Source organism: Phalangium opilio, unplaced genomic scaffold (genome assembly GCF_054372755.1).
Source record: "Phalangium opilio isolate 3A_F unplaced genomic scaffold, DU_Popi_V2 ptg000026l_1, whole genome shotgun sequence".
Classification (NCBI taxonomy): Eukaryota; Metazoa; Arthropoda; class Arachnida; order Opiliones; family Phalangiidae; genus Phalangium; species Phalangium opilio.
The window spans coordinates 1,274,075-1,297,305 of record NW_028324157.1 but is presented as its reverse complement, the minus strand read 5'-3'; the positions used below and the strand labels follow the sequence as shown (position 1 = coordinate 1,297,305).

At 44.4% G+C, this 23,231-nt stretch overlaps 38 non-coding genes across 38 annotated transcripts; all 38 read left to right on the top strand.

Annotated features, from left to right (window-relative positions):
- Positions 1-1,347: 1,347 nt before the first annotated feature.
- On the top strand, positions 1,348-1,420 carry TRNAN-GUU (transfer RNA asparagine (anticodon GUU)). The gene has a single exon. It is a non-coding gene; the product is annotated as a tRNA-Asn (tRNA).
- Positions 1,421-1,493: 73 nt separating this feature from the next.
- On the top strand, positions 1,494-1,566 carry TRNAN-GUU (transfer RNA asparagine (anticodon GUU)). Its single transcript has one exon. It is a non-coding gene; the product is annotated as a tRNA-Asn (tRNA).
- Positions 1,567-2,222: 656 nt separating this feature from the next.
- On the top strand, positions 2,223-2,295 carry TRNAN-GUU (transfer RNA asparagine (anticodon GUU)). Its single transcript has one exon. It is a non-coding gene; the product is annotated as a tRNA-Asn (tRNA).
- Positions 2,296-4,118: 1,823 nt separating this feature from the next.
- TRNAN-GUU (transfer RNA asparagine (anticodon GUU)) lies at positions 4,119-4,191 on the top strand. Its single transcript has one exon. It is a non-coding gene; the product is annotated as a tRNA-Asn (tRNA).
- A 1,242-nt stretch (positions 4,192-5,433) lies between these two features.
- TRNAN-GUU (transfer RNA asparagine (anticodon GUU)) lies at positions 5,434-5,506 on the top strand. Its single transcript has one exon. It is a non-coding gene; the product is annotated as a tRNA-Asn (tRNA).
- A 73-nt stretch (positions 5,507-5,579) lies between these two features.
- On the top strand, positions 5,580-5,652 carry TRNAN-GUU (transfer RNA asparagine (anticodon GUU)). The gene has a single exon. It is a non-coding gene; the product is annotated as a tRNA-Asn (tRNA).
- An 803-nt stretch (positions 5,653-6,455) lies between these two features.
- Positions 6,456-6,528, top strand: TRNAN-GUU (transfer RNA asparagine (anticodon GUU)). Its single transcript has one exon. It is a non-coding gene; the product is annotated as a tRNA-Asn (tRNA).
- A 73-nt stretch (positions 6,529-6,601) lies between these two features.
- On the top strand, positions 6,602-6,674 carry TRNAN-GUU (transfer RNA asparagine (anticodon GUU)). The gene has a single exon. It is a non-coding gene; the product is annotated as a tRNA-Asn (tRNA).
- Positions 6,675-7,622: 948 nt separating this feature from the next.
- On the top strand, positions 7,623-7,695 carry TRNAN-GUU (transfer RNA asparagine (anticodon GUU)). Its single transcript has one exon. It is a non-coding gene; the product is annotated as a tRNA-Asn (tRNA).
- A 1,098-nt stretch (positions 7,696-8,793) lies between these two features.
- TRNAN-GUU (transfer RNA asparagine (anticodon GUU)) lies at positions 8,794-8,866 on the top strand. The gene has a single exon. It is a non-coding gene; the product is annotated as a tRNA-Asn (tRNA).
- A 76-nt stretch (positions 8,867-8,942) lies between these two features.
- TRNAN-GUU (transfer RNA asparagine (anticodon GUU)) lies at positions 8,943-9,015 on the top strand. Its single transcript has one exon. It is a non-coding gene; the product is annotated as a tRNA-Asn (tRNA).
- Positions 9,016-9,088: 73 nt separating this feature from the next.
- Positions 9,089-9,161, top strand: TRNAN-GUU (transfer RNA asparagine (anticodon GUU)). The gene has a single exon. It is a non-coding gene; the product is annotated as a tRNA-Asn (tRNA).
- A 1,098-nt stretch (positions 9,162-10,259) lies between these two features.
- Positions 10,260-10,332, top strand: TRNAN-GUU (transfer RNA asparagine (anticodon GUU)). Its single transcript has one exon. It is a non-coding gene; the product is annotated as a tRNA-Asn (tRNA).
- Positions 10,333-10,408: 76 nt separating this feature from the next.
- TRNAN-GUU (transfer RNA asparagine (anticodon GUU)) lies at positions 10,409-10,481 on the top strand. Its single transcript has one exon. It is a non-coding gene; the product is annotated as a tRNA-Asn (tRNA).
- A 73-nt stretch (positions 10,482-10,554) lies between these two features.
- On the top strand, positions 10,555-10,627 carry TRNAN-GUU (transfer RNA asparagine (anticodon GUU)). The gene has a single exon. It is a non-coding gene; the product is annotated as a tRNA-Asn (tRNA).
- Positions 10,628-11,725: 1,098 nt separating this feature from the next.
- TRNAN-GUU (transfer RNA asparagine (anticodon GUU)) lies at positions 11,726-11,798 on the top strand. Its single transcript has one exon. It is a non-coding gene; the product is annotated as a tRNA-Asn (tRNA).
- A 76-nt stretch (positions 11,799-11,874) lies between these two features.
- TRNAN-GUU (transfer RNA asparagine (anticodon GUU)) lies at positions 11,875-11,947 on the top strand. Its single transcript has one exon. It is a non-coding gene; the product is annotated as a tRNA-Asn (tRNA).
- Positions 11,948-12,457: 510 nt separating this feature from the next.
- On the top strand, positions 12,458-12,530 carry TRNAN-GUU (transfer RNA asparagine (anticodon GUU)). The gene has a single exon. It is a non-coding gene; the product is annotated as a tRNA-Asn (tRNA).
- Positions 12,531-13,628: 1,098 nt separating this feature from the next.
- Positions 13,629-13,701, top strand: TRNAN-GUU (transfer RNA asparagine (anticodon GUU)). The gene has a single exon. It is a non-coding gene; the product is annotated as a tRNA-Asn (tRNA).
- A 222-nt stretch (positions 13,702-13,923) lies between these two features.
- Positions 13,924-13,996, top strand: TRNAN-GUU (transfer RNA asparagine (anticodon GUU)). The gene has a single exon. It is a non-coding gene; the product is annotated as a tRNA-Asn (tRNA).
- Positions 13,997-15,094: 1,098 nt separating this feature from the next.
- Positions 15,095-15,167, top strand: TRNAN-GUU (transfer RNA asparagine (anticodon GUU)). The gene has a single exon. It is a non-coding gene; the product is annotated as a tRNA-Asn (tRNA).
- Positions 15,168-15,243: 76 nt separating this feature from the next.
- TRNAN-GUU (transfer RNA asparagine (anticodon GUU)) lies at positions 15,244-15,316 on the top strand. Its single transcript has one exon. It is a non-coding gene; the product is annotated as a tRNA-Asn (tRNA).
- Positions 15,317-15,389: 73 nt separating this feature from the next.
- On the top strand, positions 15,390-15,462 carry TRNAN-GUU (transfer RNA asparagine (anticodon GUU)). The gene has a single exon. It is a non-coding gene; the product is annotated as a tRNA-Asn (tRNA).
- Positions 15,463-16,557: 1,095 nt separating this feature from the next.
- TRNAN-GUU (transfer RNA asparagine (anticodon GUU)) lies at positions 16,558-16,630 on the top strand. The gene has a single exon. It is a non-coding gene; the product is annotated as a tRNA-Asn (tRNA).
- Positions 16,631-16,706: 76 nt separating this feature from the next.
- TRNAN-GUU (transfer RNA asparagine (anticodon GUU)) lies at positions 16,707-16,779 on the top strand. Its single transcript has one exon. It is a non-coding gene; the product is annotated as a tRNA-Asn (tRNA).
- A 73-nt stretch (positions 16,780-16,852) lies between these two features.
- TRNAN-GUU (transfer RNA asparagine (anticodon GUU)) lies at positions 16,853-16,925 on the top strand. The gene has a single exon. It is a non-coding gene; the product is annotated as a tRNA-Asn (tRNA).
- A 1,093-nt stretch (positions 16,926-18,018) lies between these two features.
- TRNAN-GUU (transfer RNA asparagine (anticodon GUU)) lies at positions 18,019-18,091 on the top strand. The gene has a single exon. It is a non-coding gene; the product is annotated as a tRNA-Asn (tRNA).
- A 515-nt stretch (positions 18,092-18,606) lies between these two features.
- On the top strand, positions 18,607-18,679 carry TRNAN-GUU (transfer RNA asparagine (anticodon GUU)). Its single transcript has one exon. It is a non-coding gene; the product is annotated as a tRNA-Asn (tRNA).
- Positions 18,680-19,194: 515 nt separating this feature from the next.
- TRNAN-GUU (transfer RNA asparagine (anticodon GUU)) lies at positions 19,195-19,267 on the top strand. Its single transcript has one exon. It is a non-coding gene; the product is annotated as a tRNA-Asn (tRNA).
- A 76-nt stretch (positions 19,268-19,343) lies between these two features.
- Positions 19,344-19,416, top strand: TRNAN-GUU (transfer RNA asparagine (anticodon GUU)). The gene has a single exon. It is a non-coding gene; the product is annotated as a tRNA-Asn (tRNA).
- Positions 19,417-19,489: 73 nt separating this feature from the next.
- TRNAN-GUU (transfer RNA asparagine (anticodon GUU)) lies at positions 19,490-19,562 on the top strand. Its single transcript has one exon. It is a non-coding gene; the product is annotated as a tRNA-Asn (tRNA).
- Positions 19,563-20,661: 1,099 nt separating this feature from the next.
- TRNAN-GUU (transfer RNA asparagine (anticodon GUU)) lies at positions 20,662-20,734 on the top strand. The gene has a single exon. It is a non-coding gene; the product is annotated as a tRNA-Asn (tRNA).
- Positions 20,735-21,249: 515 nt separating this feature from the next.
- Positions 21,250-21,322, top strand: TRNAN-GUU (transfer RNA asparagine (anticodon GUU)). Its single transcript has one exon. It is a non-coding gene; the product is annotated as a tRNA-Asn (tRNA).
- Positions 21,323-21,398: 76 nt separating this feature from the next.
- On the top strand, positions 21,399-21,471 carry TRNAN-GUU (transfer RNA asparagine (anticodon GUU)). The gene has a single exon. It is a non-coding gene; the product is annotated as a tRNA-Asn (tRNA).
- Positions 21,472-21,544: 73 nt separating this feature from the next.
- TRNAN-GUU (transfer RNA asparagine (anticodon GUU)) lies at positions 21,545-21,617 on the top strand. Its single transcript has one exon. It is a non-coding gene; the product is annotated as a tRNA-Asn (tRNA).
- Positions 21,618-22,421: 804 nt separating this feature from the next.
- Positions 22,422-22,494, top strand: TRNAN-GUU (transfer RNA asparagine (anticodon GUU)). The gene has a single exon. It is a non-coding gene; the product is annotated as a tRNA-Asn (tRNA).
- Positions 22,495-22,570: 76 nt separating this feature from the next.
- TRNAN-GUU (transfer RNA asparagine (anticodon GUU)) lies at positions 22,571-22,643 on the top strand. Its single transcript has one exon. It is a non-coding gene; the product is annotated as a tRNA-Asn (tRNA).
- Positions 22,644-22,716: 73 nt separating this feature from the next.
- TRNAN-GUU (transfer RNA asparagine (anticodon GUU)) lies at positions 22,717-22,789 on the top strand. The gene has a single exon. It is a non-coding gene; the product is annotated as a tRNA-Asn (tRNA).
- Positions 22,790-23,231: the final 442 nt, after the last annotated feature.

The following is a 23,231-nucleotide window of genomic DNA, read 5'->3' as shown; positions in this document are numbered from 1 at the left end:
TCCACAATACCAGACGACCATTTAATTTCTAAGCTTCCGTGGCGCAATGGTTAGCGCGTTCGGCGGTTAACCGAAAGGTTGGTGGTTCGAGCCCACCCGGGAGCGTTGTTTTTAAGTTTTATAAGTAACGTAAAAGTCAAAGTTTTTCCACAATACCAGACGACCATTTATTTTCTAATCTTCCGTGGTGCAATGGTTAGCGCGTTCGGCTGTTAACCGAAAGGTTGGTGGTTCGAGCGCACCCGGGAGCGTTGTTTTTAAGTTTTATAAGTAACGTAAAAGTCAAAGTTTTTCCACAATACCAGACGACCATCTAATTTCTAAGCTTCCTTGGTGCAATGGTTAGCGCGTTCGGCTGTTAACCGAAAGGTTGGTGGTTCGAGCGCACCCGGGAGCGTTGTTTTTAAGTTTTATAAGTAACGTAAAAGTCAAAGTTTTTCCACAATATCAGACGACCATTTAATTTCTAAGCTTCCGTGGTGCAATGGTTAGCGCGTACGGCTGTTAACCGTAAGGTTGGTGGTTCGAGCGCACCCGGGAGCGTTGTTTTTAAGTTTTATAAGTAACGTAAAAGTCAAAGTTTTTCCACAATATCAGACGACCATCTAATTTCTAAGCTTCCGTGGTGCAATGGTTAGCGCGTTCGGCTGTTAACCGAAAGGTTGGTGGTTCGAGCCCACCCGGGAGCGTTGTTTTGAAGTTTTATAAGTAACGTAAAAGTCAAAGTTTTTCCACAATACCAGACGACCATTTAATTTCTAAGCTTCCGTGGCGCAATGGTTAGAGCGTTCGGCGGTTAACCGAAAGGTTGGTGGTTCGAGCCCACCCGGGAGCGTTGTTTTTAAGTTTTATAAGTAACGTAAAAGTCAAAGTTTTTCCACAATACCAGACGACCATTTATTTTCTAAGCTTCCGTGGTGCAATGGTTAGCGCATTCGGCTGTTAACCGAAAGGTTGGTGGTTCGAGCACACCCGGGAGCGTTGTTTTGAAGTTTTAAACAAACGTAAAAGTCAAAGATTTTCCACAATACCAGACGACCATTTAATTTCTAAGCTTCCGTGGTGCAATGGTTAGCGCGTTCGGCTGTTAACCGAAAGGTTGGTGGTTCGAGCCCACCCGGGAGCGTTGTTTTGAAGTTTTATAAGTAACGTAAAAGTCAAAGTTTTTCCAGAATACCAGACGACCATTTAATTTCTAAGCTTCCGTGGTGCAATGGTTAGCGCGTACGGCTGTTAACCGAAAGGTTGGTGGTTCGAGCCCACCCGGGAGCGTTGTTTTGAAGTTTTATAAGTAACAAAAAATATTCAAAGTTTTTCCACAATACCTGACGACCATTTAATTTTTTAGCTTCCGTGGCGCAATGGTTAGCGCGTTCGGCTGTTAACCGAAAGGTTGGTGGTTCGAGCCCACCCGGGAGCGTTGTTTTGAAGATTTATAAGTAACGTAAAAGTCAAAGTTTTTCCACAATACCAGACGACCATTTAATTTCTAAGCTTCCGTGGCGCAATGGTTAGCGCGTTCGGCTGTTAACCGAAAGGTTGGTGGTTCGAGCCCACCCGGGAGCGTTGTTTTGAAGTTTTAAACAAACCTGAAAGTCAAAGTTTTTCCACAATACCAGACGACCATTTAATTTCTAAGCTTCCGTGGTGCAATGGTTAGCGCGTACGGTTGTTAACCAAAAGGTAGGTGGTTCGAGCCCACCCGGGAGCGTTGTTTTGAAGTTTTATAAGTAACCTAAAAGTCAAGGTTTTTCCACAATACCAGACGACCATTTAATTTCTAAGCTTCCGTGGTGCAATGGTTAGCGCGTACGGCTGTTAACCGAAAGGTTGGTGGTTCGAGCCCACCCGGGAGCGTTGTTTTGAAGTTTTATAAGTAACGTAAAAGTCAAAGTTTTTCCACAATACCAGACGACCATTTAATTTCTAAGCTTCCGTGGCGCAATGGTTAGCGCGTTCGGCGGTTAACCGAAAGGTTGGTGGTTCGAGCCCACCCGGGAGCGTTGTTTTTAAGTTTTATAAGTAACGTAAAAGTCAAAGTTTTTCCACAATACCAGACGACCATTTATTTTCTAAGCTTCCGTGGTGCAATGGTTAGCGCGTTCGGCTGTTAACCGAAAGGTTGGTGGTTCGAGCACACCCGGGAGCGTTGTTTCGAAGATTTATAAGTAACGTAAAAGTCAAAGTTTTTCCACAATACCAGACGACCATTTAATTTCTAAGCTTCCGTGGCGCAATGGTTAGCGCGTTCGGCTGTTAACCGAAAGGTTGGTGGTTCGAGCCCACCCGGGAGCGTTGTTTTGAAGTTTTAAACAAACCTGAAAGTCAAAGTTTTTCCACAATACCAGACGACCATCTAATTTCTAAGCTTCCTTGGTGCAATGGTTAGCGCGTTCGGCTGTTAACCGAAAGGTTGGTGGTTCGAGCCCACCCGGGAGCGTTGTTTTGAAGTTTTATAAGTAACGTAAAAGTCAAAGTTTTTCCACAATACCAGACGACCATTTAATTTCTAAGCTTCCGTGGCGCAATGGTTAGCGCTTTCGGCTGTTAACCGAAAGGTTGGTGGTTCGAGCCCACCCGGGAGCGTTGTTTTGAAGTTTTATAAGTAACGTAAAAGTCAAAGTTTTTCCACAATACCAGACGACCATTTAATTTCTAAGCTTCCGTGGCGCAATGGTTAGCGCGTTCGGCGGTTAACCGAAAGGTTGGTGGTTCGAGCCCACCCGGGAGCGTTGTTTTTAAGTTTTATAAGTAACGTAAAAGACAAAGTTTTTCCACAATACCAGACGACCATTTATTTTCTAAGCTTCCGTGGTGCAATGGTTAGCGCGTACGGCTGTTAACCGAAAGGTTGGTGGTTCGAGCCCACCCGGGAGCATTGTTTTGAAGTTTTATAAGTAACGTAAAAGTCAAAGTTTTTCCACAATACCAGACGACCATTTAATTTCTAAGCTTCCGTGGCGCAATGGTTAGCGCGTTCGGCGGTTAACCGAAAGGTTGGTGGTTCGAGCCCACCCGGGAGCGTTGTTTTTAAGTTTTATAAGTAACGTAAAAGACAAAGTTTTTCCACAATACCAGACGACCATTTATTTTCTAAGCTTCCGTGGTGCAATGGTTAGCGCGTACGGCTGTTAACCGAAAGGTTGGTGGTTCGAGCCCACCCGGGAGCATTGTTTTGAAGTTTTATAAGTAACGTAAAAGTCAAAGTTTTTCCACAATACCAGACGACCATTTAATTTCTAAGCTTCCGTGGCGCAATGGTTAGCGCGTTCGGCGGTTAACCGAAAGGTTGGTGGTTCGAGCAGACCCGGGAGCGTTGTTTTTAAGTTTTATAAGTAACGTAAAAGTCAAAGTTTTTCCACAATACCAGACGACCATTTATTTTCTAAGCTTCCGTGGTGCAATGGTTAGCGCATTCGGCTGTTAACCGAAAGGTTGGTGGTTCGAGCACACCCGGGAGCGTTGTTTTGAAGTTTTAAACAAACGTAAAAGTCAAAGATTTTCCACAATACCAGACGACCATTTAATTTCTAAGCTTCCGTGGTGCAATGGTTAGCGCGTTCGGCTGTTAACCGAAAGGTTGGTGGTTCGAGCCCACCCGGGAGCGTTGTTTTGAAGTTTTATAAGTAACCTAAAAGTCAAGGTTTTTCCACAATACCAGACGACCATTTAATTTCTAAGCTTCCGTGGTGCAATGGTTAGCGCGTACGGCTGTTAACCGAAAGGTTGGTGGTTCGAGCCCACCCGGGAGCGTTGTTTTGAAGTTTTATAAGTAACGTAAAAGTCAAAGTTTTTCCACAATACCAGACGACCATTTAATTTCTAAGCTTCCGTGGCGCAATGGTTAGCGCGTTCGGCGGTTAACCGAAAGGTTGGTGGTTCGAGCCCACCCGGGAGCGTTGTTTTTAAGTTTTATAAGTAACGTAAAAGTCAAAGTTTTTCCACAATACCAGACGACCATTTATTTTCTAAGCTTCCGTGGTGCAATGGTTAGCGCGTTCGGCTGTTAACCGAAAGGTTGGTGGTTCGAGCACACCCGGGAGCGTTGTTTCGAAGATTTATAAGTAACGTAAAAGTCAAAGTTTTTCCACAATACCAGACGACCATTTAATTTCTAAGCTTCCGTGGCGCAATGGTTAGCGCGTTCGGCTGTTAACCGAAAGGTTGGTGGTTCGAGCCCACCCGGGAGCGTTGTTTTGAAGTTTTAAACAAACCTGAAAGTCAAAGTTTTTCCACAATACCAGACGACCATCTAATTTCTAAGCTTCCTTGGTGCAATGGTTAGCGCGTTCGGCTGTTAACCGAAAGGTTGGTGGTTCGAGCCCACCCGGGAGCGTTGTTTTGAAGTTTTATAAGTAACGTAAAAGTCAAAGTTTTTCCACAATACCAGACGACCATTTAATTTCTAAGCTTCCGTGGCGCAATGGTTAGCGCTTTCGGCTGTTAACCGAAAGGTTGGTGGTTCGAGCCCACCCGGGAGCGTTGTTTTGAAGTTTTATAAGTAACGTAAAAGTCAAAGTTTTTCCACAATACCAGACGACCATTTAATTTCTAAGCTTCCGTGGCGCAATGGTTAGCGCGTTCGGCGGTTAACCGAAAGGTTGGTGGTTCGAGCCCACCCGGGAGCGTTGTTTTTAAGTTTTATAAGTAACGTAAAAGACAAAGTTTTTCCACAATACCAGACGACCATTTATTTTCTAAGCTTCCGTGGTGCAATGGTTAGCGCGTACGGCTGTTAACCGAAAGGTTGGTGGTTCGAGCCCACCCGGGAGCATTGTTTTGAAGTTTTATAAGTAACGTAAAAGTCAAAGTTTTTCCACAATACCAGACGACCATTTAATTTCTAAGCTTCCGTGGTGCAATGGTTAGCGCGTACGACTGTTAACCGAAAGGTTGGTGGTTCGAGCCCACCCGGGAGCGTTGTTTTGAAGTTTTATAAGTAATCTAAAAGTCAAAGTTTTTCCACAATACCAGACGACCATTTAATTTCTAAGCTTCCGTGGTGCAATGGTTAGCGCGTACGGCTGTTAACCGTAAGGTTGGTGGTTCGAGCCCACCCGGGAGCGTTGTTTTGAAGTTTTATAAGTAACGTAAAAGTCAAAGTTTTTCCACAATACCAGACGACCATTTAATTTCTAAGCTTCCGTGGTGCAATGGTTAGCGCGTTCGGCTGTTAACCGAAAGGTTGGTGGTTCGAGCCCACCCGGGAGCGTTGTTTTGAAGTTTTATAAGTAACCTAAAAGTCAAGGTTTTTCCACAATACCAGACGACCATTTAATTTCTAAGCTTCCGTGGTGCAATGGTTAGCGCGTACGGCTGTTATACGTAAGGTTGGTGGTTCGAGCCCACCCGGGAGCGTTGGTTTGAAGTTTTATAAGTAACAAAAAATATTCAAAGTTTTTCCACAATACCTGACGACCATTTAAGTTTTTAGCTTCCGTGGCGCAATGGTTAGCGCGTTCGGCTGTTAACCGAAAGGTTGGTGGTTCGAGCCCACCCGGGAGCGTTGTTTTGAAGATTTATAAGTAACGTAAAAGTCAAAGTTTTTCCACAATACCAGACGACCATTTAATTTCTAAGCTTCCGTGGCGCAATGGTTAGCGCGTTCGGCTGTTAACCGAAAGGTTGGTGGTTCGAGCCCACCCGGGAGCGTTGTTTTGAAGTTTTAAACAAACCTGAAAGTCAAAGTTTTTCCACAATACCAGACGACCATCTAATTTCTAAGCTTCCTTGGTGCAATGGTTAGCGCGTTCGGCTGTTAACCGAAAGGTTGTTGGTTCGAGCCCACCCGGGAGCGTTGTTTTGAAGTTTTATAAGTAACGTAAAAGTCAAAGTTTTTCCACAATACCAGACGACCATTTAATTTCTAAGCTTCCGTGGTGCAATGGTTAGCGCGTACGGCTGTTAACCGAAAGGTTGGTGGTTCGAGCCCACCCGGGAGCGTTGTTTTGAAGTTTTATAAGTAACGTAAAAGTCAAAGTTTTTCCACAATACCAGACGACCATTTATTTTCTAAGCTTCCGTGGTGCAATGGTTAGCGCATTCGGCTGTTAACCGAAAGGTTGGTGGTTCGAGCACACCCGGGAGCGTTGTTTTGAAGTTTTAAACAAACGTAAAAGTCAAAGATTTTCCACAATACCAGACGACCATTTAATTTCTAAGCTTCCGTGGTGCAATGGTCAGCGCGTTCGGCTGTTAACCGAAAGGTTGGTGGTTCGAGCCCACCCGGGAGCGTTGTTTTGAAGTTTTATAAGTAACCTAAAAGTCAAGGTTTTTCCACAATACCAGACGACCATTTAATTTCTAAGCTTCCGTGGTGCAATGGTTAGCGCGTACGGCTGTTATACGTAAGGTTGGTGGTTCGAGCCCACCCGGGAGCGTCGGTTTGAAGTTTTATAAGTAACAAAAAATATTCAAAGTTTTTCCACAATACCTGACGACCATTTAATTTTTTAGCTTCCGTGGCGCAATGGTTAGCGCGTTCGGCTGTTAACCGAAAGGTTGGTGGTTCGAGCCCACCCGGGAGCGTTGTTTTGAAGATTTATAAGTAACGTAAAAGTCAAAGTTTTTCCACAATACCAGACGACCATTTAATTTCTAAGCTTCCGTGGCGCAATGGTTAGCGCGTTCGGCTGTTAACCGAAAGGTTGGTGGTTCGAGCCCACCCGGGAGCGTTGTTTTGAAGTTTTAAACAAACCTGAAAGTCAAAGTTTTTCCACAATACCAGACGACCATCTAATTTCTATTCTTCCTTGGTGCAATGGTTAGCGCGTTCGGCTGTTAACCGAAAGGTTGGTGGTTCGAGCCCACCCGGGAGCGTTGTTTTGAAGTTTTATAAGTAACGTAAAAGTCAAAGTTTTTCCACAATACCAGACGACCATTTAATTTCTAAGCTTCCGTGGTGCAATGGTTAGCGCGTACGGCTGTTAACCGAAAGGTTGGTGGTTCGAGCCCACCCGGGAGCGTTGTTTTGAAGTTTTATAAGTAACGTAAAAGTCAAAGTTTTTCCACACTACCAGACGACCATTTAATTTCTAAGCTTCCGTGGCGCAATGGTTAGAGCGTTCGGCGGTTAACCGAAAGGTTGGTGGTTCGAGCCCACCCGGGACCGTTGTTTTTAAGTTTTATAAGTAACGTAAAAGACAAAGTTTTTCCACAATACCAGACGACCATTTATTTTCTAAGCTTCCGTGGTGCAATGGTTAGCGCGTACGGCTGTTAACCGAAAGGTTGGTGGTTCGAGCCCACCCGGGAGCGTTGTTTTGAAGTTTTATAAGTAACGTAAAAGTCAAAGTTTTTCCACAATACCAGACGACCATTTAATTTCTAAGCTTCCGTGGCGCAATGGTTAGCGCGTTCGGCGGTTAACCGAAAGGGTGGTGGTTCGAGCCCACCCGGGAGCGTTGTTTTTAAGTTTTATAAGTAACGTAAAAGTCAAAGTTTTTCCACAATACCAGACGACCATTTATTTTCTAAGCTTCCGTGGTGCAATGGTTAGCGCGTTCGGCTGTTAACCGAAAGGTTGGTGGTTCGAGCACACCCGGGAGCGTTGTTTTGAAGATTTATAAGTAACGTAAAAGTCAAAGTTTTTCCACAATACCAGACGACCATTTAATTTCTAAGCTTCCGTGGCGCAATGGTTAGCGCGTTCGGCTGTTAACCGAAAGGTTGGTGGTTCGAGCCCACCCGGGAGCGTTGTTTTGAAGTTTTAAACAAACCTGAAAGTCAAAGTTTTTCCACAATACCAGACGACCATCTAATTTTTAAGCTTCCTTGGTGCAATGGTTAGCGCGTTCGGCTGTTAACCGAAAGGTTGGTGGTTCGAGCCCACCCGGGAGCGTTGTTTTGAAGTTTTATAAGTAACGTAAAAGTCAAAGTTTTTCCACAATACCAGACGACCATTCAATTTCTAAGCTTCCGTGGTGCAATGGTTAGCGCGTGCGGCTGTTAACCGAAAGGTTGGTGGTTCGAGCCCACCCGGGAGCGTTGTTTTGAAGTTTTATAAGTAACGTAAAAGTCAAAGTTTTTCCACAATACCAGACGACCATTTAATTTCTAAGCTTCCGTGGCGCAATGGTTAGCGCGTTCGGCGGTTAACCGAAAGGTTGGTGGTTCGAGCCCACCCGGGAGCGTTGTTTTTAAGTTTTATAAGTAACGTAAAAGTCAAAGTTTTTCCACAATACTAGACGACCATTTATTTTCTAAGCTTCCGTGGTGCAATGGTTAGCGCGTTCGGCTGTTAACCGAAAGGTTGGTGGTTCGAGCCCACCCGGGAGCGTTGTTTTGAAGTTTTATAAGTAACGTAAAAGTCAAAGTTTTTCCACAATACCAGACGACCATTTAATTTCTAAGCTTTCGTGGTGCAATGGTTAGCGCGTACGGCTGTTAACCGTAAGGTTGGTGGTTCGAGCCCACCCGGGAGCGTTGTTTTGAAGTTTTATAAGTAACAAAAAATATTCAAAGTTTTTCCACAATACCAGACGACCATTTAATTTCTAAGCTTCCGTGGCGCAATGGTTAGCGCGTTCGGCTGTTAACCGAAAGGTTGGTGGTTCGAGCCCAACCGGGAGCGTTGTTTTGAAGTTTTAAACAAACCTGAAAGTCAAAGTTTTTCCACAATACCAGACGACCATTTAATTTCTAAGCTTCCGTGGTGCAATGGTTAGCGCGTACGGCTGTTAACCGTAAGGTTGGTGGTTCGAGCCCACCCGGGAGCGTTGTTTTGAAGTTTTATAAGTAACAAAAAAATATTCAAAGTTTTTCCACAATACCAGACGACCATTTAATTTCTAAGCTTCCGTGGCGCAATGGTTAGCGCGTTCGGCTGTTAACCGAAAGGTTGGTGGTTCGAGCCCACCCGGGAGCGTTGGTTTGAAGTTTTATAAGTAACAAAAAAATATTCAAAGTTTTTCCACAATACCTGACGACCATTTAATTTTTTAGCTTCCGTGGCGCAATGGTTAGCGCGTTCGGCTGTTAACCGAAAGGTTGGTGGTTCGAGCCCACCCGGGAGCGTTGTTTTGAAGATTTATAAGTAACGTAAAAGTCAAAGTTTTTCCACAATACCAGACGACCATTTAATTTCTAAGCTTCCGTGGCGCAATGGTTAGCGCGTTCGGCTGTTAACCGAAAGGTTGGTGGTTCGAGCCCACCCGGGAGCGTTGTTTTGAAGTTTTAAACAAACCTGAAAGTCAAAGTTTTTCCACAATACCAGACGACCATCTAATTTTTAAGCTTCCTTGGTGCAATGGTTAGCGCGTTCGGCTGTTAACCGAAAGGTTGGTGGTTCGAGCCCACCCGGGAGCGTTGTTTTGAAGTTTTATAAGTAACGTAAAAGTCAAAGTTTTTCCACAATACCAGACGACCATTCAATTTCTAAGCTTCCGTGGTGCAATGGTTAGCGCGTGCGGCTGTTAACCGAAAGGTTGGTGGTTCGAGCCCACCCGGGAGCGTTGTTTTGAAGTTTTATAAGTAACGTAAAAGTCAAAGTTTTTCCACAATACCAGACGACCATTTAATTTCTAAGCTTCCGTGGCGCAATGGTTAGCGCGTTCGGCGGTTAACCGAAAGGTTGGTGGTTCGAGCCCACCCGGGAGCGTTGTTTTTAAGTTTTATAAGTAACGTAAAAGTCAAAGTTTTTCCACAATACTAGACGACCATTTATTTTCTAAGCTTCCGTGGTGCAATGGTTAGCGCGTTCGGCTGTTAACCGAAAGGTTGGTGGTTCGAGCCCACCCGGGAGCGTTGTTTTGAAGTTTTATAAGTAACGTAAAAGTCAAAGTTTTTCCACAATACCAGACGACCATTTAATTTCTAAGCTTTCGTGGTGCAATGGTTAGCGCGTACGGCTGTTAACCGTAAGGTTGGTGGTTCGAGCCCACCCGGGAGCGTTGTTTTGAAGTTTTATAAGTAACAAAAAATATTCAAAGTTTTTCCACAATACCAGACGACCATTTAATTTCTAAGCTTCCGTGGCGCAATGGTTAGCGCGTTCGGCTGTTAACCGAAAGGTTGGTGGTTCGAGCCCAACCGGGAGCGTTGTTTTGAAGTTTTAAACAAACCTGAAAGTCAAAGTTTTTCCACAATACCAGACGACCATTTAATTTCTAAGCTTCCGTGGTGCAATGGTTAGCGCGTACGGCTGTTAACCGTAAGGTTGGTGGTTCGAGCCCACCCGGGAGCGTTGTTTTGAAGTTTTATAAGTAACAAAAAAATATTCAAAGTTTTTCCACAATACCAGACGACCATTTAATTTCTAAGCTTCCGTGGCGCAATGGTTAGCGCGTTCGGCTGTTAACCGAAAGGTTGGTGGTTCGAGCCCACCCGGGAGCGTTGGTTTGAAGTTTTATAAGTAACAAAAAAATATTCAAAGTTTTTCCACAATACCTGACGACCATTTAATTTTTTAGCTTCCGTGGCGCAATGGTTAGCGCGTTCGGCTGTTAACCGAAAGGTTGGTGGTTCGAGCCCACCCGGGAGCGTTGTTTTGAAGATTTATAAGTAACGTAAAAGTCAAAGTTTTTCCACAATACCAGACGACCATTTATTTTCTAAGCTTCCGTGGCGCAATGGTTAGCGCGTTCGGCTGTTAACCGAAAGGTTGGTGGTTCGAGCCCACCCGGGAGCGTTGTTTTGAAGTTTTAAACAAACCTGAAAGTCAAAGTTTTTCCACAATACCAGACGACCATCTAATTTTTAAGCTTCCTTGGTGCAATGGTTAGCGCGTTCGGCTGTTAACCGAAAGGTTGGTGGTTCGAGCCCACCCGGGAGCGTTGTTTTGAAGTTTTATAAGTAACGTAAAAGTCAAAGTTTTTCCACAATACCAGACGACCATTCAATTTCTAAGCTTCCGTGGTGCAATGGTTAGCGCGTGCGGCTGTTAACCGAAAGGTTGGTGGTTCGAGCCCACCCGGGAGCGTTGTTTTGAAGTTTTATAAGTAACGTAAAAGTCAAAGTTTTTCCACAATACCAGACGACCATTTAATTTCTAAGCTTCCGTGGCGCAATGGTTAGCGCGTTCGGCGGTTAACCGAAAGGTTGGTGGTTCGAGCCCACCCGGGAGCGTTGTTTTTAAGTTTTATAAGTAACGTAAAAGTCAAAGTTTTTCCACAATACTAGACGACCATTTATTTTCTAAGCTTCCGTGGTGCAATGGTTAGCGCGTTCGGCTGTTAACCGAAAGGTTGGTGGTTCGAGCCCACCCGGGAGCGTTGTTTTGAAGTTTTATAAGTAACGTAAAAGTCAAAGTTTTTCCACAATACCAGACGACCATTTAATTTCTAAGCTTTCGTGGTGCAATGGTTAGCGCGTACGGCTGTTAACCGTAAGGTTGGTGGTTCGAGCCCACCCGGGAGCGTTGTTTTGAAGTTTTATAAGTAACAAAAAATATTCAAAGTTTTTCCACAATACCAGACGACCATTTAATTTCTAAGCTTCCGTGGCGCAATGGTTAGCGCGTTCGGCTGTTAACCGAAAGGTTGGTGGTTCGAGCCCAACCGGGAGCGTTGTTTTGAAGTTTTAAACAAACCTGAAAGTCAAAGTTTTTCCACAATACCAGACGACCATTTAATTTCTAAGCTTCCGTGGTGCAATGGTTAGCGCGTACGGCTGTTAACCGTAAGGTTGGTGGTTCGAGCCCACCCGGGAGCGTTGTTTTGAAGTTTTATAAGTAACAAAAAAATATTCAAAGTTTTTCCACAATACCAGACGACCATTTAATTTCTAAGCTTCCGTGGCGCAATGGTTAGCGCGTTCGGCTGTTAACCGAAAGGTTGGTGGTTCGAGCCCACCCGGGAGCGTTGGTTTGAAGTTTTATAAGTAACAAAAAAATATTCAAAGTTTTTCCACAATACCTGACGACCATTTAATTTTTTAGCTTCCGTGGCGCAATGGTTAGCGCGTTCGGCTGTTAACCGAAAGGTTGGTGGTTCGAGCCCACCCGGGAGCGTTGTTTTGAAGATTTATAAGTAACGTAAAAGTCAAAGTTTTTCCACAATACCAGACGACCATTTATTTTCTAAGCTTCCGTGGTGCAATGGTTAGCGCGTTCGGCTGTTAACCGAAAGGTTGGTGGTTCGAGCCCACCCGGGAGCGTTGTTTTGAAGTTTTAAACAAACCTGAAAGTCAAAGTTTTTCCACAATACCAGACGACCATCTAATTTTTAAGCTTCCTTGGTGCAATGGTTAGCGCGTTCGGCTGTTAACCGAAAGGTTGGTGGTTCGAGCCCACCCGGGAGCGTTGTTTTTAAGTTTTATAAGTAACGTAAAAGTCAAAGTTTTTCCACAATACCAGACGACCATTTATTTTCTAAGCTTCCGTGGTGCAATGGTTAGCGCGTTCGGCTGTTAACCGAAAGGTTGGTGGTTCGAGCACACCCGGGAGCGTTGTTTTGAAGATTTATAAGTAACGTAAAAGTCAAAGTTTTTCCACAATACCAGACGACCATTTAATTTCTAAGCTTCCGTGGCGCAATGGTTAGCGCGTTCGGCTGTTAACCGAAAGGTTGGTGGTTCGAGCCCACCCGGGAGCGTTGTTTTGAAGTTTTAAACAAACCTGAAAGTCAAAGTTTTTCCACAATACCAGACGACCATCTAATTTTTAAGCTTCCTTGGTGCAATGGTTAGCGCGTTCGGCTGTTAACCGAAAGGTTGGTGGTTCGAGCCCACCCGGGAGCGTTGTTTTGAAGTTTTATAAGTAACGTAAAAGTCAAAGTTTTTCCACAATACCAGACGACCATTCAATTTCTAAGCTTCCGTGGTGCAATGGTTAGCGCGTGCGGCTGTTAACCGAAAGGTTGGTGGTTCGAGCCCACCCGGGAGCGTTGTTTTGAAGTTTTATAAGTAACGTAAAAGTCAAAGTTTTTCCACAATACCAGACGACCATTTAATTTCTAAGCTTCCGTGGCGCAATGGTTAGCGCGTTCGGCGGTTAACCGAAAGGTTGGTGGTTCGAGCCCACCCGGGAGCGTTGTTTTTAAGTTTTATAAGTAACGTAAAAGTCAAAGTTTTTCCACAATACTAGACGACCATTTATTTTCTAAGCTTCCGTGGTGCAATGGTTAGCGCGTTCGGCTGTTAACCGAAAGGTTGGTGGTTCGAGCCCACCCGGGAGCGTTGTTTTGAAGTTTTATAAGTAACGTAAAAGTCAAAGTTTTTCCACAATACCAGACGACCATTTAATTTCTAAGCTTTCGTGGTGCAATGGTTAGCGCGTACGGCTGTTAACCGTAAGGTTGGTGGTTCGAGCCCACCCGGGAGCGTTGTTTTGAAGTTTTATAAGTAACAAAAAATATTCAAAGTTTTTCCACAATACCAGACGACCATTTAATTTCTAAGCTTCCGTGGCGCAATGGTTAGCGCGTTCGGCTGTTAACCGAAAGGTTGGTGGTTCGAGCCCAACCGGGAGCGTTGTTTTGAAGTTTTAAACAAACCTGAAAGTCAAAGTTTTTCCACAATACCAGACGACCATTTAATTTCTAAGCTTCCGTGGTGCAATGGTTAGCGCGTACGGCTGTTAACCGTAAGGTTGGTGGTTCGAGCCCACCCGGGAGCGTTGTTTTGAAGTTTTATAAGTAACAAAAAAATATTCAAAGTTTTTCCACAATACCAGACGACCATTTAATTTCTAAGCTTCCGTGGCGCAATGGTTAGCGCGTTCGGCTGTTAACCGAAAGGTTGGTGGTTCGAGCCCACCCGGGAGCGTTGGTTTGAAGTTTTATAAGTAACAAAAAAATATTCAAAGTTTTTCCACAATACCTGACGACCATTTAATTTTTTAGCTTCCGTGGCGCAATGGTTAGCGCGTTCGGCTGTTAACCGAAAGGTTGGTGGTTCTAGCCCACCCGGGAGCGTTGTTTTGAAGATTTATAAGTAACGTAAAAGTCAAAGTTTTTCCACAATACCAGACGACCATTTAATTTCTAAGCTTCCGTGGCGCAATGGTTAGCGCGTTCGGCTGTTAACCGAAAGGTTGGTGGTTCGAGCCCACCCGGGAGCGTTGTTTTGCAGTTTTAAACAAACCTGAAAGTCAAAGTTTTTCCACGATACCAGACGACCATCTAATTTTTAAGCTTCCTTGGTGCAATGGTTAGCGCGTTCGGCTGTTAACCGAAAGGTTGGTGGTTCGAGCCCACCCGGGAGCGTTGTTTTGAAGTTTTATAAGTAACGTAAAAGTCAAAGTTTTTCCACAATACCAGACGACCATTTAATTTCTAAGCTTCCGTGGTGCAATGGTTAGCGCGTACGGCTGTTAACCGAAAGGTTGGTGGTTCGAGCCCACCCGGGAGCGTTGTTTTGAAGTTTTATAAGTAACGTAAAAGTCAAAATTTTTCCACAATACCAGACGACCATTTAATTTCTAAGCTTCCGTGGCGCAATGGTTAGCGCGTTCGGCGGTTAACCGAAAGGTTGGTGGTTCGAGCCCACCCGGGAGCGTTGTTTTTAAGTTTTATAAGTAACGTAAAAGTCAAAGTTTTTCCACAATACTAGACGACCATTTATTTTCTAAGCTTCCGTGGTGCAATGGTTAGCGCGTTCGGCTGTTAACCGAAAGGTTGGTGGTTCGAGCCCACCCGGGAGCGTTGTTTTGAAGTTTTATAAGTAACGTAAAAGTCAAAGTTTTTCCACAATACCAGACGACCATTTAATTTCTAAGCTTTCGTGGTGCAATGGTTAGCGCGTACGGCTGTTAACCGTAAGGTTGGTGGTTCGAGCCCACCCGGGAGCGTTGTTTTGAAGTTTTATAAGTAACAAAAAATATTCAAAGTTTTTCCACAATACCAGACGACCATTTAATTTCTAAGCTTCCGTGGCGCAATGGTTAGCGCGTTCGGCTGTTAACCGAAAGGTTGGTGGTTCGAGCCCAACCGGGAGCGTTGTTTTGAAGTTTTAAACAAACCTGAAAGTCAAAGTTTTTCCACAATACCAGACGACCATTTAATTTCTAAGCTTCCGTGGTGCAATGGTTAGCGCGTACGGCTGTTAACCGTAAGGTTGGTGGTTCGAGCCCACCCGGGAGCGTTGTTTTGAAGTTTTATAAGTAACAAAAAAATATTCAAAGTTTTTCCACAATACCAGACGACCATTTAATTTCTAAGCTTCCGTGGCGCAATGGTTAGCGCGTTCGGCTGTTAACCGAAAGGTTGGTGGTTCGAGCCCACCCGGGAGCGTTGGTTTGAAGTTTTATAAGTAACAAAAAAATATTCAAAGTTTTTCCACAATACCTGACGACCATTTAATTTTTTAGCTTCCGTGGCGCAATGGTTAGCGCGTTCGGCTGTTAACCGAAAGGTTGGTGGTTCGAGCCCACCCGGGAGCGTTGTTTTGAAGATTTATAAGTAACGTAAAAGTCAAAGTTTTTCCACAATACCAGACGACCATTTAATTTCTAAGCTTCCGTGGCGCAATGGTTAGCGCGTTCGGCTGTTAACCGAAAGGTTGGTGGTTCGAGCCCACCCGGGAGCGTTGTTTTGCAGTTTTAAACAAACCTGAAAGTCAAAGTTTTTCCACGATACCAGACGACCATCTAATTTTTAAGCTTCCTTGGTGCAATGGTTAGCGCGTTCGGCTGTTAACCGAAAGGTTGGTGGTTCGAGCCCACCCGGGAGCGTTGTTTTGAAGTTTTATAAGTAACGTAAAAGTCAAAGTTTTTCCACAATACCAGACGACCATTTAATTTCTAAGCTTCCGTGGTGCAATGGTTAGCGCGTACGGCTGTTAACCGAAAGGTTGGTGGTTCGAGCCCACCCGGGAGCGTTGTTTTGAAGTTTTATAAGTAACGTAAAAGTCAAAATTTTTCCACAATACCAGACGACCATTTAATTTCTAAGCTTCCGTGGCGCAATGGTTAGCGCGTTCGGCGGTTAACCGAAAGGTTGGTGGTTCGAGCCCACCCGGGAGCGTTGTTTTTAAGTTTTATAAGTAACGTAAAAGTCAAAATTTTTCCACAATACCAGACGACCATTTAATTTCTAAGCTTCCGTGGCGCAATGGTTAGCGCGTTCGGCGGTTAACCGAAAGGTTGGTGGTTCGAGCCCACCCGGGAGCGTTGTTTTTAAGTTTTATAAGTAACGTAAAAGCCAAAGTTTTTCCACAATACCAGACGACCATTTATTTTCTAAGCTTCCGTGGTGCAATGGTTAGCGCGTTCGGCTGTTAACCGAAAGGTTGGTGGTTCGAGCACACCCGAGAGCGTTGTTTTGAAGTTTTAAACAAACGTAAAAGTCAAAGATTTTCCACAATACCAGACGACCATTTAATTTCAAAGCTTCCGTGGTGCAATGGTTAGCGCGTTCGGCTGTTAACCGAAAGGTTGGTGGTTCGAGCCCAACCGGGAGCGTTGTTTTGAAGTTTTAAACAAACCTGAAAGTCAAAGTTTTTCCACAATACCAGACGACCATTTAATTTCTAAGCTTCCGTGGTGCAATGGTTAGCGCGTACGGCTGTTAACCGTAAGGTTGGTGGTTCGAGCCCACCCGGGAGCGTTGTTTTGAAGTTTTATAAGTAACAAAAAAATATTCAAAGTTTTTCCACAATACCAGACGACCATTTAATTTCTAAGCTTCCGTGGCGCAATGGTTAGCGCGTTCGGCTGTTAACCGAAAGGTTGGTGGTTCGAGCCCACCCGGGAGCGTTGGTTTGAAGTTTTATAAGTAACAAAAAAATATTCAAAGTTTTTCCACAATACCTGACGACCATTTAATTTTTTAGCTTCCGTGGCGCAATGGTTAGCGCGTTCGGCTGTTAACCGAAAGGTTGGTGGTTCGAGCCCACCCGGGAGCGTTGTTTTGAAGATTTATAAGTAACGTAAAAGTCAAAGTTTTTCCACAATACCAGACGACCATTTAATTTCTAAGCTTCCGTGGCGCAATGGTTAGCGCGTTCGGCTGTTAACCGAAAGGTTGGTGGTTCGAGCCCACCCGGGAGCGTTGTTTTGCAGTTTTAAACAAACCTGAAAGTCAAAGTTTTTCCACGATACCAGACGACCATCTAATTTTTAAGCTTCCTTGGTGCAATGGTTAGCGCGTTCGGCTGTTAACCGAAAGGTTGGTGGTTCGAGCCCACCCGGGAGCGTTGTTTTGAAGTTTTATAAGTAACGTAAAAGTCAAAGTTTTTCCACAATACCAGACGACCATTTAATTTCTAAGCTTCCGTGGTGCAATGGTTAGCGCGTACGGCTGTTAACCGAAAGGTTGGTGGTTCGAGCCCACCCGGGAGCGTTGTTTTGAAGTTTTATAAGTAACGTAAAAGTCAAAATTTTTCCACAATACCAGACGACCATTTAATTTCTAAGCTTCCGTGGCGCAATGGTTAGCGCGTTCGGCGGTTAACCGAAAGGTTGGTGGTTCGAGCCCACCCGGGAGCGTTGTTTTTAAGTTTTATAAGTAACGTAAAAGTCAAAATTTTTCCACAATACCAGACGACCATTTAATTTCTAAGCTTCCGTGGCGCAATGGTTAGCGCGTTCGGCGGTTAACCGAAAGGTTGGTGGTTCGAGCCCACCCGGGAGCGTTGTTTTTAAGTTTTATAAGTAACGTAAAAGCCAAAGTTTTTCCACAATACCAGACGACCATTTATTTTCTAAGCTTCCGTGGTGCAATGGTTAGCGCGTTCGGCTGTTAACCGAAAGGTTGGTGGTTCGAGCACACCCGAGAGCGTTGTTTTGAAGTTTTAAACAAACGTAAAAGTCAAAGATTTTCCACAATACCAGACGACCATTTAATTTCAAAGCTTCCGTGGTGCAATGGTTAGCGCGTTCGGCTGTTAACCGAAAGGTTGGTGGTTCGAGCCCACCCGGGAGCGTTGTTTTGAAGTTTTATAAGTAACGTAAAAGTCAAGGTTTTTCCACAATACCAGACGACCATTTAATTTCTAAGCTCTCGTGGTGCAATGGTTAGCGCGTTCGGCTGTTAACCGAAAGGTTGGTGGTTCGAGCCCACCCGGATTCGTTGTTTTGAAGTTTTATAAGTAACGTAAAAGTCAAAGTTTTTCTACAATACCAGACGACCATTTCATTTATAAGCTTCCGTGGCGCAATGGTTAGCGCGTTCGGCTGTTAACCGAAAGGTTGGTGGTTCGAGCCCACCCGGGAGCGTCGTTTTGAAGTTTTATAAGTAACGTAAAAGTCAGTTTTTCCACAATACCAGACGACCATTTAATTTCTAAGCTTCCGTGGTGCAATGGTTAGCGCGTACGGCTGTTAACCGTACGGTTGGTGGTTCGAGCCCACCCGGGAGCGTTGTTTTGAAGTTTTATAAGTAACAAAAAAATATTCAAAGTTTTTCCACAATACCAGACGACCATTTAATTTCTAAGCTTCCGTGGTGCAATGGTTAGCGCGTACGGCTGTTAACCGTAAGGTTGGTGGTTCGAGCCCACCCGGGAGCGTTGTTTTGAAGTTTTATAAGTAACAAAAAAATATTCAAAGTTTTTCCACAATACCTGACGACCATTTAATTTTTTAGCTTCCGTGGCGTAATGGTTAGCGCGTTCGGCTGTTAACCGAAAGGTTGGTGGTTCGAGCCCACCCGGGAGCGTTGTTTTGAAGTTTTATAAGTAACGTAAAAGTCAAAGTTTTTCTACAATACCAGACGACCATTTCATTTATAAGCTTCCGTGGCGCAATGGTTAGCGCGTTCGGCTGTTAACCGAAAGGTTGGTGGTTCGAGCCCACCCGGGAGCGTTGTTTTGAAGTTTTATAAGTAACGTAAAAGTCAGTTTTTCCACAATACCAGACGACCATTTAATTTCTAAGCTTCCGTGGTGCAATGGTTAGCGCGTACGGCTGTTAACCGTAAGGTTGGTGGTTCGAGCCCACCCGGGAGCGTTGTTTTGAAGTTTTATAAGTAACAAAAAAATATTCAAAGTTTTTCCACAATACCAGACGACCATTTAATTTCTAAGCTTCCGTGGTGCAATGGTTAGCGCGTACGGCTGTTAACCGTAAGGTTGGTGGTTCGAGCCCACCCTGGAGCGTTGTTTTGAAGTTTTATAAGTAACAAAAAAATATTCAAAGTTTTTCCACAATACCTGACGACCATTTAATTTTTTAGCTTCCGTGGCGTAATGGTTAGCGCGTTCGGCTGTTAACCGAAAGGTTGGTGGTTCGAGCCCACCCGGGAGCGTTGTTTTGAAGTTTTATAAGTAACGTAAAAGTCAAAGTTTTTCCACAATACCAGACGACCATTTAATTTCTAAGCTTCCGTGGCGCAATGGTTAGCGCGTTCGGCTGTTAACCGAAAGGTTGGTGGTTCGAGCCCACCCGGGAGCGTTGGTTTGAAGTTTTATAAGTAACAAAAAAATATTCAAAGTTTTTCCACAATACCTGACGACCATTTAATTTTTTAGCTTCCGTGGCGCAATGGTTAGCGCGTTCGGCTGTTAACCGAAAGGTTGGTGGTTCGAGCCCACCCGGGAGCGTTGTTTTGAAGATTTATAAGTAACGTAAAAGTCAAAGTTTTTCCACAATACCAGACGACCATTTAATTTCTAAGCTTCCGTGGCGCAATGGTTAGCGCGTTCGGCTGTTAACCGAAAGGTTGGTGGTTCGAGCCCACCCGGGAGCGTTGTTTTGCAGTTTTAAACAAACCTGAAAGTCAAAGTTTTTCCACGATACCAGACGACCATCTAATTTTTAAGCTTCCTTGGTGCAATGGTTAGCGCGTTCGGCTGTTAACCGAAAGGTTGGTGGTTCGAGCCCACCCGGGAGCGTTGTTTTGAAGTTTTATAAGTAACGTAAAAGTCAAAGTTTTTCCACAATACCAGACGACCATTTAATTTCTAAGCTTCCGTGGTGCAATGGTTAGCGCGTACGGCTGTTAACCGAAAGGTTGGTGGTTCGAGCCCACCCGGGAGCGTTGTTTTGAAGTTTTATAAGTAACGTAAAAGTCAAAATTTTTCCACAATACCAGACGACCATTTAATTTCTAAGCTTCCGTGGCGCAATGGTTAGCGCGTTCGGCGGTTAACCGAAAGGTTGGTGGTTCGAGCCCACCCGGGAGCGTTGTTTTTAAGTTTTATAAGTAACGTAAAAGTCAAAATTTTTCCACAATACCAGACGACCATTTAATTTCTAAGCTTCCGTGGCGCAATGGTTAGCGCGTTCGGCTGTTAACCGAAAGGTTGGTGGTTCGAGCCCAACCGGGAGCGTTGTTTTGAAGTTTTAAACAAACCTGAAAGTCAAAGTTTTTCCACAATACCAGACGACCATTTAATTTCTAAGCTTCCGTGGTGCAATGGTTAGCGCGTACGGCTGTTAACCGTAAGGTTGGTGGTTCGAGCCCACCCGGGAGCGTTGTTTTGAAGTTTTATAAGTAACAAAAAAATATTCAAAGTTTTTCCACAATACCAGACGACCATTTAATTTCTAAGCTTCCGTGGCGCAATGGTTAGCGCGTACGGCTGTTAACCGTAAGGTTGGTGGTTCGAGCCCACCCGGGAGCGTTGTTTTGAAGTTTTATAAGTAACAAAAAAATATTCAAAGTTTTTCCACAATACCTGACGACCATTTAATTTTTTAGCTTCCGTGGCGTAATGGTTAGCGCGTTCGGCTGTTAACCGAAAGGTTGGTGGTTCGAGCCCACCCGGGAGCGTTGTTTTGAAGTTTTATAAGTAACGTAAAAGTCAAAGTTTTTCTACAATACCAGACGACCATTTCATTTATAAGCTTCCGTGGCGCAATGGTTAGCGCGTTCGGCTGTTAACCGAAAGGTTGGTGGTTCGAGCCCACCCGGGAGCGTTGTTTTGAAGTTTTATAAGTAACGTAAAAGTCAGTTTTTCCACAATACCAGACGACCATTTAATTTCTAAGCTTCCGTGGTGCAATGGTTAGCGCGTACGGCTGTTAACCGTAAGGTTGGTGGTTCGAGCCCACCCGGGAGCGTTGTTTTGAAGTTTTATAAGTAACAAAAAAATATTCAAAGTTTTTCCACAATACCAGACGACCATTTAATTTCTAAGCTTCCGTGGTGCAATGGTTAGCGCGTACGGCTGTTAACCGTAAGGTTGGTGGTTCGAGCCCACCCTGGAGCGTTGTTTTGAAGTTTTATAAGTAACAAAAAAATATTCAAAGTTTTTCCACAATACCTGACGACCATTTAATTTTTTAGCTTCCGTGGCGTAATGGTTAGCGCGTTCGGCTGTTAACCGAAAGGTTGGTGGTTCGAGCCCACCCGGGAGCGTTGTTTTGAAGTTTTATAAGTAACGTAAAAGTCAAAGTTTTTCCACAATACCAGACGACCATTTAATTTCTAAGCTTCCGTGGCGCAATGGTTAGCGCGTTCGGCTGTTAACCGAAAGGTTGGTGGTTCGAGCCCACCCGGGAGCGTTGGTTTGAAGTTTTATAAGTAACAAAAAAATATTCAAAGTTTTTCCACAATACCTGACGACCATTTAATTTTTTAGCTTCCGTGGCGCAATGGTTAGCGCGTTCGGCTGTTAACCGAAAGGTTGGTGGTTCGAGCCCACCCGGGAGCGTTGTTTTGAAGATTTATAAGTAACGTAAAAGTCAAAGTTTTTCCACAATACCAGACGACCATTTAATTTCTAAGCTTCCGTGGCGCAATGGTTAGCGCGTTCGGCTGTTAACCGAAAGGTTGGTGGTTCGAGCCCACCCGGGAGCGTTGTTTTGCAGTTTTAAACAAACCTGAAAGTCAAAGTTTTTCCACGATACCAGACGACCATCTAATTTTTAAGCTTCCTTGGTGCAATGGTTAGCGCGTTCGGCTGTTAACCGAAAGGTTGGTGGTTCGAGCCCACCCGGGAGCGTTGTTTTGAAGTTTTATAAGTAACGTAAAAGTCAAAGTTTTTCCACAATACCAGACGACCATTTAATTTCTAAGCTTCCGTGGTGCAATGGTTAGCGCGTACGGCTGTTAACCGAAAGGTTGGTGGTTCGAGCCCACCCGGGAGCGTTGTTTTGAAGTTTTATAAGTAACGTAAAAGTCAAAATTTTTCCACAATACCAGACGACCATTTAATTTCTAAGCTTCCGTGGCGCAATGGTTAGCGCGTTCGGCGGTTAACCGAAAGGTTGGTGGTTCGAGCCCACCCGGGAGCGTTGTTTTTAAGTTTTATAAGTAACGTAAAAGTCAAAATTTTTCCACAATACCAGACGACCATTTAATTTCTAAGCTTCCGTGGCGCAATGGTTAGCGCGTTCGGCTGTTAACCGAAAGGTTGGTGGTTCGAGCCCAACCGGGAGCGTTGTTTTGAAGTTTTAAACAAACCTGAAAGTCAAAGTTTTTCCACAATACCAGACGACCATTTAATTTCTAAGCTTCCGTGGTGCAATGGTTAGCGCGTACGGCTGTTAACCGTAAGGTTGGTGGTTCGAGCCCACCCGGGAGCGTTGTTTTGAAGTTTTATAAGTAACAAAAAAATATTCAAAGTTTTTCCACAATACCAGACGACCATTTAATTTCTAAGCTTCCGTGGCGCAATGGTTAGCGCGTTCGGCTGTTAACCGAAAGGTTGGTGGTTCGAGCCCACCCGGGAGCGTTGGTTTGAAGTTTTATAAGTAACAAAAAAATATTCAAAGTTTTTCCACAATACCTGACGACCATTTAATTTTTTAGCTTCCGTGGCGCAATGGTTAGCGCGTTCGGCTGTTAACCGAAAGGTTGGTGGTTCGAGCCCACCCGGGAGCGTTGTTTTGAAGATTTATAAGTAACGTAAAAGTCAAAGTTTTTCCACAATACCAGACGACCATTTAATTTCTAAGCTTCCGTGGCGCAATGGTTAGCGCGTTCGGCTGTTAACCGAAAGGTTGGTGGTTCGAGCCCACCCGGGAGCGTTGTTTTGCAGTTTTAAACAAACCTGAAAGTCAAAGTTTTTCCACGATACCAGACGACCATCTAATTTTTAAGCTTCCTTGGTGCAATGGTTAGCGCGTTCGGCTGTTAACCGAAAGGTTGGTGGTTCGAGCCCACCCGGGAGCGTTGTTTTGAAGTTTTATAAGTAACGTAAAAGTCAAAGTTTTTCCACAATACCAGACGACCATTTAATTTCTAAGCTTCCGTGGTGCAATGGTTAGCGCGTACGGCTGTTAACCGAAAGGTTGGTGGTTCGAGCCCACCCGGGAGCGTTGTTTTGAAGTTTTATAAGTAACGTAAAAGTCAAAATTTTTCCACAATACCAGACGACCATTTAATTTCTAAGCTTCCGTGGCGCAATGGTTAGCGCGTTCGGCGGTTAACCGAAAGGTTGGTGGTTCGAGCCCACCCGGGAGCGTTGTT